This window comes from Aegilops tauschii, chromosome 5, assembly GCF_002575655.3.
Source record: "Aegilops tauschii subsp. strangulata cultivar AL8/78 chromosome 5, Aet v6.0, whole genome shotgun sequence".
Taxonomy (NCBI): domain Eukaryota; kingdom Viridiplantae; phylum Streptophyta; class Magnoliopsida; order Poales; family Poaceae; genus Aegilops; species Aegilops tauschii.
In genome coordinates, this window is record NC_053039.3 from 518,464,675 (window position 1) to 518,480,719 (window position 16,045).

The window sequence follows — 16,045 nt, forward strand, 5'->3', positions numbered from 1 at the left end:
GTCCGGAAAGCGCCCTCGAGCTCCTCCCAACTTCCAATGGAATTTTCTGGGACGCTTTTTAGCCAGTGCCAAGCTGGTCCTTTGAGCTTGAGGGGCAAGTATTTGATGGCGTGGAGATCGTCTCCGCGAGCCATGTGATTGTGGAGGATGAAGTCCTCGATCCAGACCCCAGGGTCTGTGGTTCCGTCGTATGCCTCTATGTTAACTGGTTTGAACCCTTCTAGAAATTCATGATCTAATACCTCATCGGTGAAACATAGGGGGTGTGCAACACCCCTGTATTTGGCTGTGCCATGGCGTTCGGACGGTTGTGGTATTTGGTGTTGGCTGATTGCTAGAGCGTGTTTCCTTGATCCGTTGATGGATCTGGTTGCGTCGGCCCGTTGATGTGGGTCCTCGCGTCAGTCGTGTACTAACTTATGTGCGGCCTCATTGGCCGCCCTATCACGGCCATGAGGTCGTCGATCCGACTGGTCGGCGGTTTCGTTTTTTGGCTGCGGGGGTTCGAAGGCCTCGTCGTCAAATTCCGGCAGCAGCTTTCGCTTTGGGTAGCTCTTCGTGTGGCGACAGCCACCGTACTTTTCTGCCGTGTCGAGCACTTTATTCCATCTACTATTGAGTGTGTTTTGTGTGGCCTTGAGCCTTTGTTTCTGCTTCTTCAAACTTTTTGCAGTGGCAATAAGCCTTTCTTGCTCCAGCTGCCTTTCTAGGATGATGCGCTCGTCGTCATCCGGACTATTCTCCTGGCCCGAGACGGGTTGGTTGTCTTGACGCTCGGCGTCGCCGTGTTCGGGCAGCGGCTCCGCACTATGTTCGTCGCCCGCTGGCGCACCCTGCTCTATCGCTGGGTCAATTTGGCTTCTTGCACTTTTATCGCTGTCTTTGCCAAGGCGGGATTTGGAGCGGCACCTACGGCGCCGTTTTCATTGCTTGTCATGGGAGCTATCTCTCGCTGCATCCTCGTCATTATTTTCTTTGGGTGTATCCACCATGTATATGTCATGTGATGAAGTGGCAGTCCAGCGCCTTGTTGGCGATGGTTCCTGTTCGTCTCCTGCATCGTTGTCCATGCCATCGATGTCTTCGGAGTCGAAGTCGAGCATGTCGGTTAAGTCGTCGACAGTGGCTACTAAGTGGGTGGTGGGTGGGGAGCGAATTTCTTCGTCATCCGCATCCCACTCTAGTCGTACATAGTTCGGCCAAGGTTCTCCAGAAAGAGAGAGAGATTTTAATGAGTTCGGTATGTCGCCGAAAGGCGAGTGCGGAAAGATATCTGCGGAGATGAACTCCATGATCGGCGCCCAATCGGATTCGATAGGTATGGGCGCGGGTGGTACGGAGTCCGTGGCCGAGGACAAGTCCAGCAGTTCGGCGACACGGCTCTCGTGAAGGGTGAAGTCAGTATTCGGCTCTATCGCCACTGAGGGTGCGGCCTCCGTGGCGGAGTCTATCCTCCCGTCTTCGGATGGCGCGATCTGCTCCGGACTGAAGGCCGGAGTAGTTGCTGGCGTGATCTCCCGAACACTGTCCGACGGCAGAGCTAAATCGTGCTCGTCGTGATCGTGCGGCACACCTGGCATGGGCCCGAATCTGTCGAAGATGAAGTCTTCGCGGATATCGGTAGTGTAATTCAAGTTTCCAAACCTGACCTGATGGCCAAGGGCGTAGCTCTCGATCTGCTCCAGATGGCCAAACGAGTTGGCCCGCAGTGCGAAGCCGCCGAACATGAAGATCTGTCCGGGGAGGAAAATCACACCCTGGACCGCATCATTGTCGATGATCGAAGGGGCCATCGTACCTTGCAGCGACGACACAGTGGAACTCCTAATGAAAGCACCAATGTCGGTGTCAAAACCGGCGGATCTCGGGTAGGGGTCCCGAACTGTGCGTCTAAGGTGGATGGTAACAGGAGGCAAGGGACACGATGTTTACCCAGGTTCGGGCCCTCTCAATGGAGGTAATACCCTACTTCCTGCTTGATTGATCTTGATGATATGAGTAATACAAGAGTTGATCTACCACGAGATCATAGAGGCTAAACCCTAGAAGCTAGCCTATGGTATGATTGTTGTTGTCCTACGGACTAAACCCTCCGGTTTATATAGACACCGGAGGGGGCTAGGGTTACACAGAGTGGGTTACAACAAAAGGAGATCTACATATCCGTACCGCCAAGCTTGCCTTCCACGCCAAGAGAGTCCCATCCGTACACAAGACGAAGTCTTCAATCTTGTATCTTCATAGTCCAACAGTCCGGCCAAAGGATATAGTCCGGCTGTCCGGATACCCCCTATTCCAGGACTCCCTCAACAAGCCAGGCCATCTGAAGGTTCAGTTGATGTGCCTGAAGAAGCTGAAAATTCCAGGGCAACTGCATCAGTTGTGCCTGAAGAAAATGCACCAAATTCCTCCTGCGCCTACCCCAACTCCGATCCTTCCATCTGCATCAGATGTGAAGAAGACCAAGGCTGCAGAGCGTGCAGCAGTGAAGAAAAGGAAGGCATCAACTTCATCAGATTCTTCAGCCCCGAAGAATATGAAGCCTTTGACCAGCTCGTTTGCAAACCCCATTGATGTTGTTCCTATCTCAACCATGCCATCCAAGGACCTTGTTCCTTATGATGAAGAATATGTGATTCCTAGTGAATCCGATGAAGAAACTCCTTCTGTTGCTTCGTCAGAGCAGTTGGATGAAGAAATTGAAGTGGATGCAATCCCTTCAACTCCAGTTGTTTCCTCGCCTATGCCTCAGTTTCCTGCTGAAGAGGCCGGCGTTGAAGAAATGGAAGATGAGGATGTGGACATTGGTTGTACCACACCTGTGCTAAATGATGACTTTTGGGAAAGTCAGCACCCCAACTCTCCAGTGTTCACACCGTTGCAACAAATTCCTTAGTCCCCAGTTACTACAGTACAAATGGGCTCTAATGAACCACATGCCACACCATCAGTCCATGAAGAAATTCCAGCCACTAGTGCTGAAGAAAATGAAAATGAGAATGAAGAATTGAAGACCCAGGTGATGTCTACTACGCAACCTTCTCCTTGTAGACGTTGTTGGGCCTCCAAGTGCAGAGGTTTGTAGGACAGTAGCAAATTTCCCTCAAGTGGATGACCTAAGGTTTATCAATCCGTGGGAGGCGTAGGATGAAGATGGTCTCTCTCAAGCAACCCTGCAACCAAATAACAAAGAGTCTCTTGTGTCCCCAACACACCCAATACAATGGTAAATTGTATAGGTGGACTAGTTCGGCGAAGAGATGGTGATACAAGTGCAATATGGATAGTAGATATAGGTTTTTGAAATCTGAAAATATAAAAACAGCAAGGTAACTAATGGTAAAAGTGAGCTTAAACGGTATTGTAATGATAGGAAACAAGGCCTAGGGTTCATACTTTCACTAGTGCAAGTTCTCTCAACAATAATAACATAATTGGATCACATAACTATCCCTCAACATGCAACAAAGAGTCACTCCAAAGTCACTAATAGTGGAGAACAAACGAAGAGATTATGGTAGGGCACGAAACCACCTCAAAGTTATTCTTTCCAATCAATCCGTTGGGCTATTCCTATAAGTGTCACAAACAGCCCTAGAGTTCGTACTAGAATAACACCTTAAGACACAAATCAACCAAAACCCTAATGTCACCTAGATACTCCAATGTCACCTCAAGTATCCATGGGTATGATCATACAATATGCGTCACACAATCTCAGATTCATCTATTCAACCAACACATAGAACCTCAAAGAGTGCCCCAAAGTTTCTACCGGAGAATCACGACGAAAACGTGTGCCAACCCCTATGCATAAGTTCATGGGCGGAACCCGCAAGTTGATCACCAAAACATACATCAAGTGAATCACGTGACATCCCATTGTCACCACAGATACGCACAGCAAGACATACATCAAGTGTTCTCAAATCTTTAAAGACTCAATCCGATAAGATAACCTCAAAGGGAAAACTCAATCCATTACAAGAGAGTAGAGGGGGAGAAGCAACATGAGATCCAACTATAATAGCAAAGCTCGCGATACATCAAGATCGTGCCAAATCAAGAACACGAGAGAGAGAGAGAGAGAGAGAGAGAGATCAAACACATAGCTACTGGTACATATCCTCAGCTCCGAGGGTGAACTACTCCCTCCTCGTCATGAAGAGCGCCGGGATGATGAAGATGGCCACCGGTGAGGGTTCCCCCCTCCGGCAGGGTGCTGGAATAGGGTCCCGATTGGTTTTTGGTGGCTACAGAGGCTTGAGGTCGCAGAACTCCCGATCTATTCTCGTCTTAGAAGTTTTAGGGTATGTGGGTATATATGGGTGAAAGAAGTACGTCGGTGGACCTCCGGGTTGTCCACGAGGTAGGGGGCGTCCCCCACCCTCGTGGGCAGCCCGGGACTCCCCTAGTGAGCTTCCGGTACTCCGTGGGCTTCTTCTGGTCCAAAAATAAGTTCCGTGGAGTTTCAGGTCAATTGGACTCCGTTTGATATTCCTTTTCTTCGAAACACTGAAATAGGCAAAAAACAACAATTCTGGGCTGGGGCTCCGGTTAATAGGTTAGTACCAAAAATAATAGAAAAGTGGAAAATAAAGCCCAATATTGCCCAAAGTAGTAGATAATATAGCATGGAGCAATCAAAAATTATAGATACGTTGGGGACGTATCACCAGGCTGTCACTGAAGAAGAAGCAGAAATTCCTCAGCCTGAAGAACCTGAGATTGCGATTCCTGAGGTGATAATGCAATTGACTGACACTCCTCAGCCCAAGCTAAAGGATCCATTCTCAAAGAAGCAAAAATTCAAGGCTGATGATTTCTTCGGCGAGCACGTGTTCTTCACAGACTACAATCCCTATGATTCTGCTCGTCTTAGAAGGAAGCGCTTTTGGACCGCCAGCCAGGCCAACTTCTATTCTTCACTGCTCTTCAACAAGGACAAAGTCTTCGACCACGAGCATATTCCTCATGTGGACATGGAATCATTGCCATGCTTCACACCTGTCCTCAGTGTGCTTCATGACACAGGCCTCCTCAACTTTTGCACAGACATAGTTGATTGGAATGAAGAACTCATTCTTCAATTCTACGCAACACTGCACATCACAGGAGATGCTGACGATGTGAACTCCTGGGTTTTGGACTGGATGACCGAAAACACTCACTACAAAGCACCGGCCTCTGAATTACTTCACACCCTGCCCATCAGTCCTCCACCTGAAGGAGCCCGTTGCCTGTACCAAGAGCCTGAGCTCACTGCTCATTATATGCAAGTTCTTATGAAGCCTATGAAACCCAGTCAAGCCTCAAGGACCAAATTCCTCATGAAGGAATTATAGTATGTACCAAGGACAGTCTATCGCATTCTGACGAAGACTATGAGTCCAATCAAAGGCCACGACTCCTCTGATGAGGAAATTGTTGGCATCATGAAGAATCTGGTATTCAACATCATTCATGGCATACCCGTCAACTATCATGATTTCTTCATGAGGACTCTGGAAAATGTTGCACTTTCACCGTTTGAGCTGAAGCCTTATGCACCTTGGATTATGAGATTCCTCAGGACAAGGTCTTCACTCAACTACAAGGCTGATTTTCAGAATCACCTCAGCTACTTGCCCCCGATTGAAGTCCTCAAGCGGACCTATTCCTCAGCTGATGAAAAGGGCAAGGCACCAGCTGTTATTGATGAAGGCATTCGTCCATTGGATGGTCAGTTTCACAAAGCTGCATCTTATTCCACCAATGATGACTCTGCCACTCATGATTCTGCTACCCATGCATCCAAGCCAAATCCTCAAGCCACTGCTCCTCGTGTGATGACTGACTGTGAGCTTCTGCTTAGTCTTCACCATAAGGTGGATCGAAACCATAAATGGGTCTAGTGTCAGTTTGGTTCAATTCTTCACAACATGACTGCTACACACAATGCAGTGAAGAAAACCCATTGCTACCTCCATGAGGTCTTCGGTCGTACCTGGGCTATTCTGTCACATGTATATGGTGAAGAAGATATGAAGAAAATGGGTCTCAAGGAAGATTTTGACTGGTCTGCACCTCCACCGAAGAAATACAAGAAGGTCAAGGTTCCTTCCTTGGTGGCCATCTCCTATTCTTCATCGCGCGAAACCGACGAGCATGAAGACTTGGACAACACAGCGGCAGGCCCTACATCAACAAACAACCCCAACAACGCTGGCGCTCCTCCTTCAACATGATATTCTTCAAGGGCATTAGTCCTCATTTTCGATCCTTTTGGTCATTCGATGACAAAGGGGGAGAAATTTGAGTTAGTCTTCAAGCGGGTCTATCTTATATGGGCGTTTTTTTGCTAAGTTACAACTCTCGTTCTTTTGATGACCTTGTTGGATCGAGTTGTAAACTTAAACTCTATGGTGGCCTAATACTTTTGCTGAGCTTCCTGCATGCTTATTCCTCATTAATGCTAATGCACGCATGCTGAATTACATCAGTCACCATATTTCATCATGCATTTCAAATTCTTCATGTTATATGTCAAATGCGGGCATGAATTACAAGATATAGGGGGAGATCTCCATGATTCGACTCTTCAAGTGTGCATTGCTTCAAAAGAAAATTCCTCACTATGCAAATCTTCAGGGGGAGTTCTTCTATATCTTGTAATCAAATTCCTCAGTATTAGTATTTACACTTCATATGTTTATCCCCGTTCAAAACTTAACCTATATTGTCATCAATCACCAAAAAGGGGGAGATTGTAAGTGCATCTAGTGCCCCTTAGTGATTTTGGTGTATTGAAGACTTATAGGTTAAGAGACTAATGAGTTTATGAGTGTACACAGGTCTATAAGTCTATGAGGAGTTTGATATTTATAGAGAAAGTCGACCCCTAAAAATGAAGTTCTTCGACTGAAGACTTTGGATTTCTGGAGACTTTCTGAAGACTTTGAAAGTGAAGAAATTTGTGTGACCTTGAAGACTTGGTATTCATTCGAGGAACATGAAGCATGAAGACTTTTGTTTTCTTAGTTTCATTTTCTCTTTCTTGAGTCATAGGAAACACCGTACTGTTAAAGGGGTCGAGGAAATACTAAGGAAAATTTTCCATGTGATGCTCAACTCAAAATCCTACACCTACCAATCCCTTCGAGTGAAGCCATTGGAAATCTCATACAGTTCAGTCATATTCTTCAGTGACAGAGACGAAGTTCTTCTGGTCTCTGAGGAATTTGTTCTGACTGAAGAGTTAGGAATTCTCCAGTGCGGATGGCCTACACAGTGAGGAACATGATAGCCCTGAGGAATTTGATACTCAAATTTCCGACCATTGTTGTGCCTTGTGCCAGCTATCCCAAAATATCTACCCACCTAATGGTCATATCATTGAAGGGAATTTATGTCTTATCATGTCGGGCTGCTCCCTAGGCTATAAATAGCCGCCCCCTACAACCACTAGCTGGTTGGCTGCTTCGAGAGAAACTGACACTTGTCATTTGAGAGCATCCCATCCTCCGAGGACTTTGAGCGAAAATCATCAAGTGAGGAAAACCCAAACCCAAACACCTACAAACCCAAAGTGATTGAGCATCACTAAAGAGATTGATCCTGCGTGGATCCGATGCTTGTTACCTTTGAAGACTGTGTTTCTTCCAGACGGTTAGGCGTCATGGTCTAGAACATCCAAGAGGAATTGTGGATCGCCGAGTGACCGAGTTTGTGAAGGTTTAGAAGTCACCTGAAGACTTACCACGAGTGATTGGGCGAGGTCTGTGTGACCTTAGCTCAAGGAGAATACGGTGAGGACTATGTGTCCTCGGGTTTAAATACCTAGCCGCTCCAACCAGATGTACAACTGAGATAGCAGTTGGAACTAGTCTACCAAATCATTGTCTTCACCAAGCCAACTGGTTCTATTTCCTCAACTCTTTCATTTCCTCATATCTGTGTTTGAAGACTTTGACTGAAGGCTTTCTCAATTTCCTTAGTTCAATTTCTTCAGTCTGTTTGTCTTCACCCTGTGTTATCCCGTGTTTACGCTTTCTGTCCTCTGTGCTTGTCTTCATTTCATCATGATGAGCATGCTTGTGTTTTGTTATGCATACTTCTGAGTACTTATTCCGCTACAAGTAGTTCTTCGCTAAGGAATTTCCTCACCCGCAAATTCCTCAGTGAAGAATTCATAAAAATCGCCTATTCACCCTCCCCCCCCTTCTAGTCGATATAACGCACTTTCAATTGTACGTTCATAAGCGAAACAAACGTATTGTACCCACCCTAGTCCTCTTTCAATCGATCTCCGGACCACGAGATGAAATCGAGAGAGGACGAGTGGGTGCATGTTTGATACCTAAGGCAGATTCAAAATTTTGAACAAGTGATCATAGCATCCGCAAATCAAATATAAAGGGTATTCAATGTTCGTTTCGCTTTTGAACGTACAATATACTCCCTCTGATCCTTTCTAGTTTACATATAAGTTCTATGTGTAGTCAAAGTATCTCTACTTTGATCAAAGTTAGAGAAAAAAGTATCAACATTCAACAACACCCAACCAATATTGTTAGATTCATACGTACTCCTAGATTTGTATTCAAACAGAGATGGTTTCCAATTTGTTTTCAAACACGTGAATGTGCTTGTTCTCGCGCATGCTCTTCCTACTAGGATTTCTCCACATATAGCCAGTCCAACAGTATGTTTTTTAAGCTCCCTGTCCAATAGTACTAGTGGAGTACTGACAACATCTGTAGTAGAGTGTGCAGTGCTCATAGTACTCCCTCCTTCCATTTATATGGGGCCTAAGAGCAAGTCTAATAAGGCCTAGTCAGCAGGCAATAAGACTTGTCATGTCATTAAAATCCTACTTGGAGGAGTGAGAAGAGAGGAGAGAGAGTGAAGCGGGCTCTTATTCTACAGCCCAGCTATAACACATAGATCAAGAAAAAATAGTATGCATGCAACTCTCTTCCAATCATATACCTTGCTCATGCAAATATTAAATTCTTAGAGCCAACCTAATAGCCATTCTAAGAGCCAACATATTACTTATATGAGTATTTTTTATGATGGCTCTAAGTGAGGTGGCATCTCTTTATAGCCAACAGCCGGCTACATTATTAACCATGCTCTAATGCATTTTTCAAAACCGCCTTTGACTATTGACAAAATTAATAGTACATGAGATGTATAATGTGAAAATTATATCATTGGAAGCTCCTTTCACATACGAATTTGACCATATGCTTTGTGTAAGTTGCATGTCATATATTATTACTCTAACATTTGGTCAAAGTTAGCCTCAAAAAACGCAATAGGCCCTTTATAGATGGAAGGAGGGAGTAGTAGTGGGAGTGGATCCTCTGACGTAGGTATCCTGCCTTACCCTCCCTTTCGGTCACTTACTGGCGGGCCCCATGCTTGCTACGCCCCGCATGTCAGTTACTCAATGGGTTCGGCCACGTCAGGGGATCCTCATCCGTAGTATGCTCCCTTTGTTTTTATTTACTCCGCATAAAACGGAGAGAGTAGTAGTATAAATGACGCGGGGGGAGGGGGAGGGACGTCGGTTTGCTCTCAACTGCGGTCCCACAAGCAAGCGAAAACACAAGATGAAGCGCGTTCCATTCTGTGAGCGACGTGCAGGGTCCAACGTGCCGGGGTGCAATGTTAACGCGACCAGAGCGATGTACAGTCAAAACCGATTGACCGGTCGTCACCGGAACCACTATTCACACCAGAACCTTCACTGCTCATCCTATGCCAGCCACTGCCCAAAAACCACACCTCCTCTCCAGCCCATTCCCCCACCTTTCGATCCCCTAACCCGCATCAAGCGTCCCCTAGTTCGCCGGAAAGCCATGGTGCACCGCAAGATCATGTACTACAAGATGCTGACGCCGGAGCGCCGCACAGAAATCGTGGCGGCGGTCGACGCCACAGACCTCCATTCCCAAGCTCTTTGCGGCGGCCCAATCCCTGAGTTCTCTAGAGCCAAGCTACAAGGACGAGGAAGCTGGTCCAATGTTCATGGCGGAGGTCACGGCGCAGAAGGCCCCTGATGCATATGAGATGCTGGACGTCGACTTTGTGCCGGCGTCCAGGTCCCCCATGGTGCAGGCGGACTAGCAGTTCAACCCGGCGATACTAAAGGAGGACCGGGAGGCAGAGGCTCAACTCGACGCGGAGTGCGTGCATGCCGTTGCCATCGAGGCTCTCCTACAGGCGGAACCGGATGTCGTGGATGTGAACCGGGCGGCGGAGGCTCAACTTGACGTCGAGCGCACAGATGCCGCTGCCATCGAGGCCCTCCTGCAGGCGGAATCGGACGTCCTAAACTTGAACCGAGCGGCGAAGGCTCAACTCGACGCGGAGCGCGCGGATGCCGCTGCCATCGAGGCCCTCCTGCAGGCGGAACCGGACGTCCTGGACTTGAACCGGGCCGCGGAGGCTCAACTCTACACGGAGCGCGCAGATGCCGCCGCCATCGAGGCCCTCCTGCAGGCGGAACCGGATGTCATGGACTTGAAGCAGGCAGTGCTCTCGCCTGTGTAGAGCGCCCGCACGCTCCGCGTGAATGAGTAGCTGGAGGCCGAGGACAACCACAATGCAGAGACACACGTCGGCAGCTACGGCTGGTTCGCGCCAGCAGCCAAAGACGACGAGGTCGTCTCATTCTGCGAGCAGTGATAGTTTTTCTTTATGTTGTTGTTTTTAGGGATCTTTTGCTGTGTGAAAACATATATTTATGCAAGTCGCCTGACTTTCATCATTTGGGTCAGTATACCATTTCAGGCGGTTGGATGAATATCCTACATCTCCTAACCCTTCTTCCTCACCTCTTCTTCCCCAACAGACCACCACACGGGCCGTACGGATCTTCCCCAACATGCGGTTGGATAAACATATTGTATGAACGAAAATTATGTGTCAGCGGTAGGATGGCTGAGTTTGGTTTGATCACATGCGGTAGCATGTGTCAGTGAGGGTGCATTCCCTTGGTTGGGTTTGCGGCGTGCAGGAGCGACTGTGTGAGGGTGCGGTGCTACCGCGACTGCCATGCGCAAGTGTATCTCCTTTTCATTTCGAAAACTTTAGGCAAGCTTGGCAAAAATGTGTGGCGAAGTATGACAATTCAAGGCCTAGACCCAAACAGGATACAAGTACGTACGTAGGAGTCCTATTGTTAAAAAAGAAAGGCGGGGTTTTCCTTCACGGGATTAATCGATACAAATCCTCGTTAGACGTCTCAATTAATGTGTATTTTTTTCTCCAAAGCCCAAAGAGCTAACAATCTCACTCCTCCTCGCTTGATTAATGCAGCGCCATGCAAACCAACCTTCTCACTTCCTCATGCATGCAAGGGTATATTAATGTGATAATGTCCTTAGTTGCTAGTACGAGGCAAACCCCATCAATTTTGCCTCGATTAGTGTTAGTGGCCTTCTGCAAAATGTAATTTTTATATACTGGCCTTGTGTATAAGAAATGGAGGTAGTAACTATTTGACTTCCTTCCCCATTGCGGTGACGCCGACGATATCTCGAACGTTGTGGTTTGGCGAAGTGTGTTCGACGGAGAACACCATTGAGGGAGACCACGCTAAGTCGTTCGCAAGTGCTGCCTGCAAGCCGAGACAACTGCCTTATTTGCATCCAGGAAGTCTGTTGAACCAAAGGACGCGTAAATGTACTAGTACTAGTACGCAATAGTGTCGTCCGTCCAGCTTAGTGCGGTGAGGTGGTTTCTCGAAGAAGACGATGGAGAAGCGGAGTCAGCAAAGAGTGAAATGATGGTTGCTTCGTCTGTGCTTTGTGATTTCACGCCTCATTGCTTCGTGATTTGTGATAGAAGGGACAGGGGAGTAGACTCTGTGCTCTATACTGTACATGCGTCTAAGCACGGGAGAAAGAGGAGAGACGTTGCATTTTTCTATTCCTTCAATCAATCAATCAGGGAGCTCTGGTTCCATCTTTTTGGCTTTGGCAGCACCATCCACAATGGTTCCCATCCATGCCAAAAGCTATTTTCACATTTGGCTACACATTGTGGATGCCCTTAACCGTACCACTTGGTTTTTCTCCTGTGTGCTATCTATACAAATCTCAATTATATTGATGTAAAAAATTATAGAATCAAGATTAGTAAAAAGGAGGTGATTTTGCTGCGCGGATGGCGAGGGAGGTTTCTTATTTTTAGAGGATGTTGGCCTGGCGGTTTGCTAACATGCGGTCCCACGTGCCAGTGCTTTACCAAGCCGATCCGCGTCCCACATGAGGCAGAACAACGGCAGAAGCAAACACGTGGTTAAGTTGAAGAAGATGAGGGAGAAGCGGATTCAGCAATGAGTGAAATGATGGTTGCTTCGTCCCTCCAACTTCTTTTTTTAGCATTATTACTTCATCCCTCCAACTTAACTGTGGGAAAGGTGCAGCTTTGTGATTTGACGCCTCATTGCTCATTACTACGCCGGCGCCATGACTGGGGTGCTTCACCCCTGCTTCTCTGCACTGTATTTCGGTATGGCACGTGGACCCGGTAGCTTGATGTACCACATGTCGGCGAAAGGGACTAGAACATGTATGAAAGTGAGCACTCCACTCTTACGATGGAGGAGTACACGACACGACGGCCCAGTGAACTATTACTTGTACTGTAGTACTATGTACTATACTTTGCTGTTTCGCACGATCCATCGATACAAACCCGATTAAACAGGGAAGGGCGGGATTTTTCCCGCGCGGTAGATGATACTAAGCATACATTTCAAAGGCAATTTTAATGTATGCAAACTGAATAATTAAGTAACAATATGATATCTAGTAAAACTAAAAATGCATATGATTTATTGTGTTAGAGTGTCTATACCCCTATATAGTGTGCGAATAACTTTGAAAGTTGGTCGTTGGATGAAGCCAATCCGACGGTACAGAGATGGCAAATCCGAGCACTACTGGCCGTTGGATATCATCTACATTCCACCAAATTCTGCCACATGTACAATCTAGAAGACTCCATGGTTGAACTTAAGCATAATGCACAAACCTCAAAACACAAGCACTTCTCCTTTGTTCTAGAATCTTCCATATCTTAATTGCCCAAAAAAATTTCTAAATGAATTGTCACTATTTGTTTTTACTTTATGCTTTACAATGCACAATTCCATGAATCTTAAAATAGATTTTTTTATAAAACTAATTGATTTTGAATGAGATGAACTATAAGGATTAAATGAACATCTACATCATGCATATATGACTCAAAGCTTACATGCTATAGTGTGGTATTTATTCATAATTTGGTTACCAAATCTCATGCGTGCAATGCACGTGTACCTTACTAGTAGTAGTAGTAGTAGTAGTAGTAGTAGTGCTGTATTGCATAGTTGTTAGATGTAACATGCGAGAACGTGTAGAGATGTAGTTTTGGAGGGCCTACAGAGAGAAAAGCGTAATACGGTCACCAGACTTCAAAATACGCTCATTACGATCACTATATACGTTTTGCGGTGATTATACGGTCATTTGCTCACCGTTCAGCGTCGGATTGCACTCTGTTGACTGGCCAAATAGTCTGTGTGGCACCATGTTGACTAGTTAAAATGACCAAGTTCCTTGTGGGTCCCACCTGTCAGTTCGCATAGGGAAAAGGTCAGATAAACACAAATTTATGCAAGCGCGACAAGACTCCAACCCGTGCGCGGGAACCACCTGGTTGTGCATGTGTGTGTCAGGGCCTCATGTGTGCGCATGCACGTGTAGGTTGAGCACTTGAGCGTGAGAGTGTGTGTTGGTCGTGTGGTGTGTGCATGCATGCGTGCGTGTGTGCATGTGAGTGTTGCGTGCGTACGTGGCTGTGTGTGTATGTGTGAGTGTTGCGTGCGTGCGTGGCTGCATGTGTTCGTGTGAGTGTTGCGTGCATGCAGTTCATGTGCATGTATGTGTGTGTGTGTGTAATCACCACACCAGCTCCTGTCCTGTGTGTTATAACAGACGGCTCAGCATACCAATACAAGGCCCCCTTGTCCACTGTGCCCACGGTAATGACTTCGAACCACCGTCCAAAAATTTTGTGTCGTTTGTTTTCATTCTTACTAGCAAGATGCCTGTGCGTTGCATGTAACATCAAGATGCATTTGTATGAGTAGTTTATCTTGTGAGAGAAAAGGATGAACGAGGGAAGGCCTTATTTGCAAATGTGGAGAGGTGTGTGGGTACCTTTCCAAAATTGCCATAGTTTCCTTCCTATCTGTCAGATATTAATCGGACGCCTATATTGCAGGATGGCAGGCACACCATCATCACCAACTCTGTTTTTTATAAGAGTTGTAGAGTAGGTACACGCCGACAGGTGTGCCCAATGGTAGTGAGATAATGTGATGCAACATTAGATGTGCCACGTGGAGCGTTTAACTGGTCAACTAGTCGTGTCTTGAGAAAATACAGAGCTGTACGGTGAGCCCGTGACTGTATAATAACCTCAAAACATAAATGGTGACCGTAATGAGTGGATTCGGAAGTCCAATGTACGTATCGTGCTTTCGCAACAAATACAATGATCGTCACTATATATATCGCGAAAGAAAGATGAAACATGCATGAATGTGCTGGGGGCGTACTTTTAGAGGACCTGGAGATAGTTTGTGTGCGTACGTGAAAGGGGCGGAGAAGGGGTGTATGCGATGGAGAGAGAGAGATGCTCTTCATTTCTCTTTATATTGACTAACTTTATATATAGTATAAAAATATGAAAATTCACAGTGCGGAATAAATATCATTGTGGGCACCATGCAATGCAAATTAACGTTCATACTCCTCCATATAACTTTGTAATGTTGTATATATGTACAAATTCTAAAATAATTTTTTGGCCACACTTTATTCAAAAGGAATGTTGTATGCGAAATAAACGTGAAGAGAGGGCTTTTTAGATCAATGGGGTACGTGATGTAACATGTGTGAATGTGTAGTTGATGTATTTGGCAGGGCCTAGGGAGGTATGTGTGTGTATTACGTATTCGAGAGAGGCATGGATAGAGGGGCAGGCGGGGAGAGGGAGACGTGGGAGAGATAGCACGAGAAATGAGAGAGGTCTAGAGAGAGAGACGAATATGATGTCATGGCGAGAGACGCCCTTGAGTGTGTATATGCAAGGGGGAGGGGATAGAGGCACGAGGAGAATTTTTGTTGTGTGGTGTCTGTGTTGGTATGTGTGGGTGTGTGAAGATAACAAGACCTGGGGGCAGAAGGTGTGTCACCATGTGATGTCCGATGGGCCGAGGTGAGGCCCTTGGTTTGGTTCCATCCTGCGCCACATTGGTCGGCCCGAGACGCATTTAGGGAGACCCATGGATGACTAGTCGTACAAGACAAAGATATCAGAATCGTCAAGGACTTTGTGTCCACTGACAAAGCCGGCTAGGATTTGTAACCGTAGGTCCTCGGACTAAGGTAACCCCTTATCTCTGATATTACTATTCATCCAACCTAACTTTAAGGGGCATCCTACAGAATGTCTGCTAGAATCATACTCGTCGATTAGGAAGAGAGGTGTGAGACAATGCGTGAGCGGCAGGCCTAAAGATAATGTGTGTACGGGAGACACGTAGGCAGGTCTATGTATATAGAAAGGGTCGATGGGGATTGTGCGTGTGTATGCTTGTGAGAGTAAGAGTGCTTGTTATAAAGGTTAGTGAAAACAGACGTAAATGGTTACGAGAGGGAGGGAGGGTTATATCGAGAGCATGTCTGCGAGAAAGACACCTCGGGAAAGAGTGTGTGAGCATGTGTGAGAGACCACTGATGAAGAGTGAAACTACACGTAAAAGACTGATGTACACATTGATTCAAAATATAAATGGTATCCAAATATTAGGATGGGATCATGATATTTGCAATTCGCGTAAGGAACGGTCATTGATCCATCAGACATCTAGATTCTATCAAATTTGAGCATGTCTATATTATTATTCGACATAATTGATCCACATAGTTAGTATTTTGAACCCCAAACAATTCATCGCTTTAGCAATTGAATATAAACGTGAGTACAGTTCATG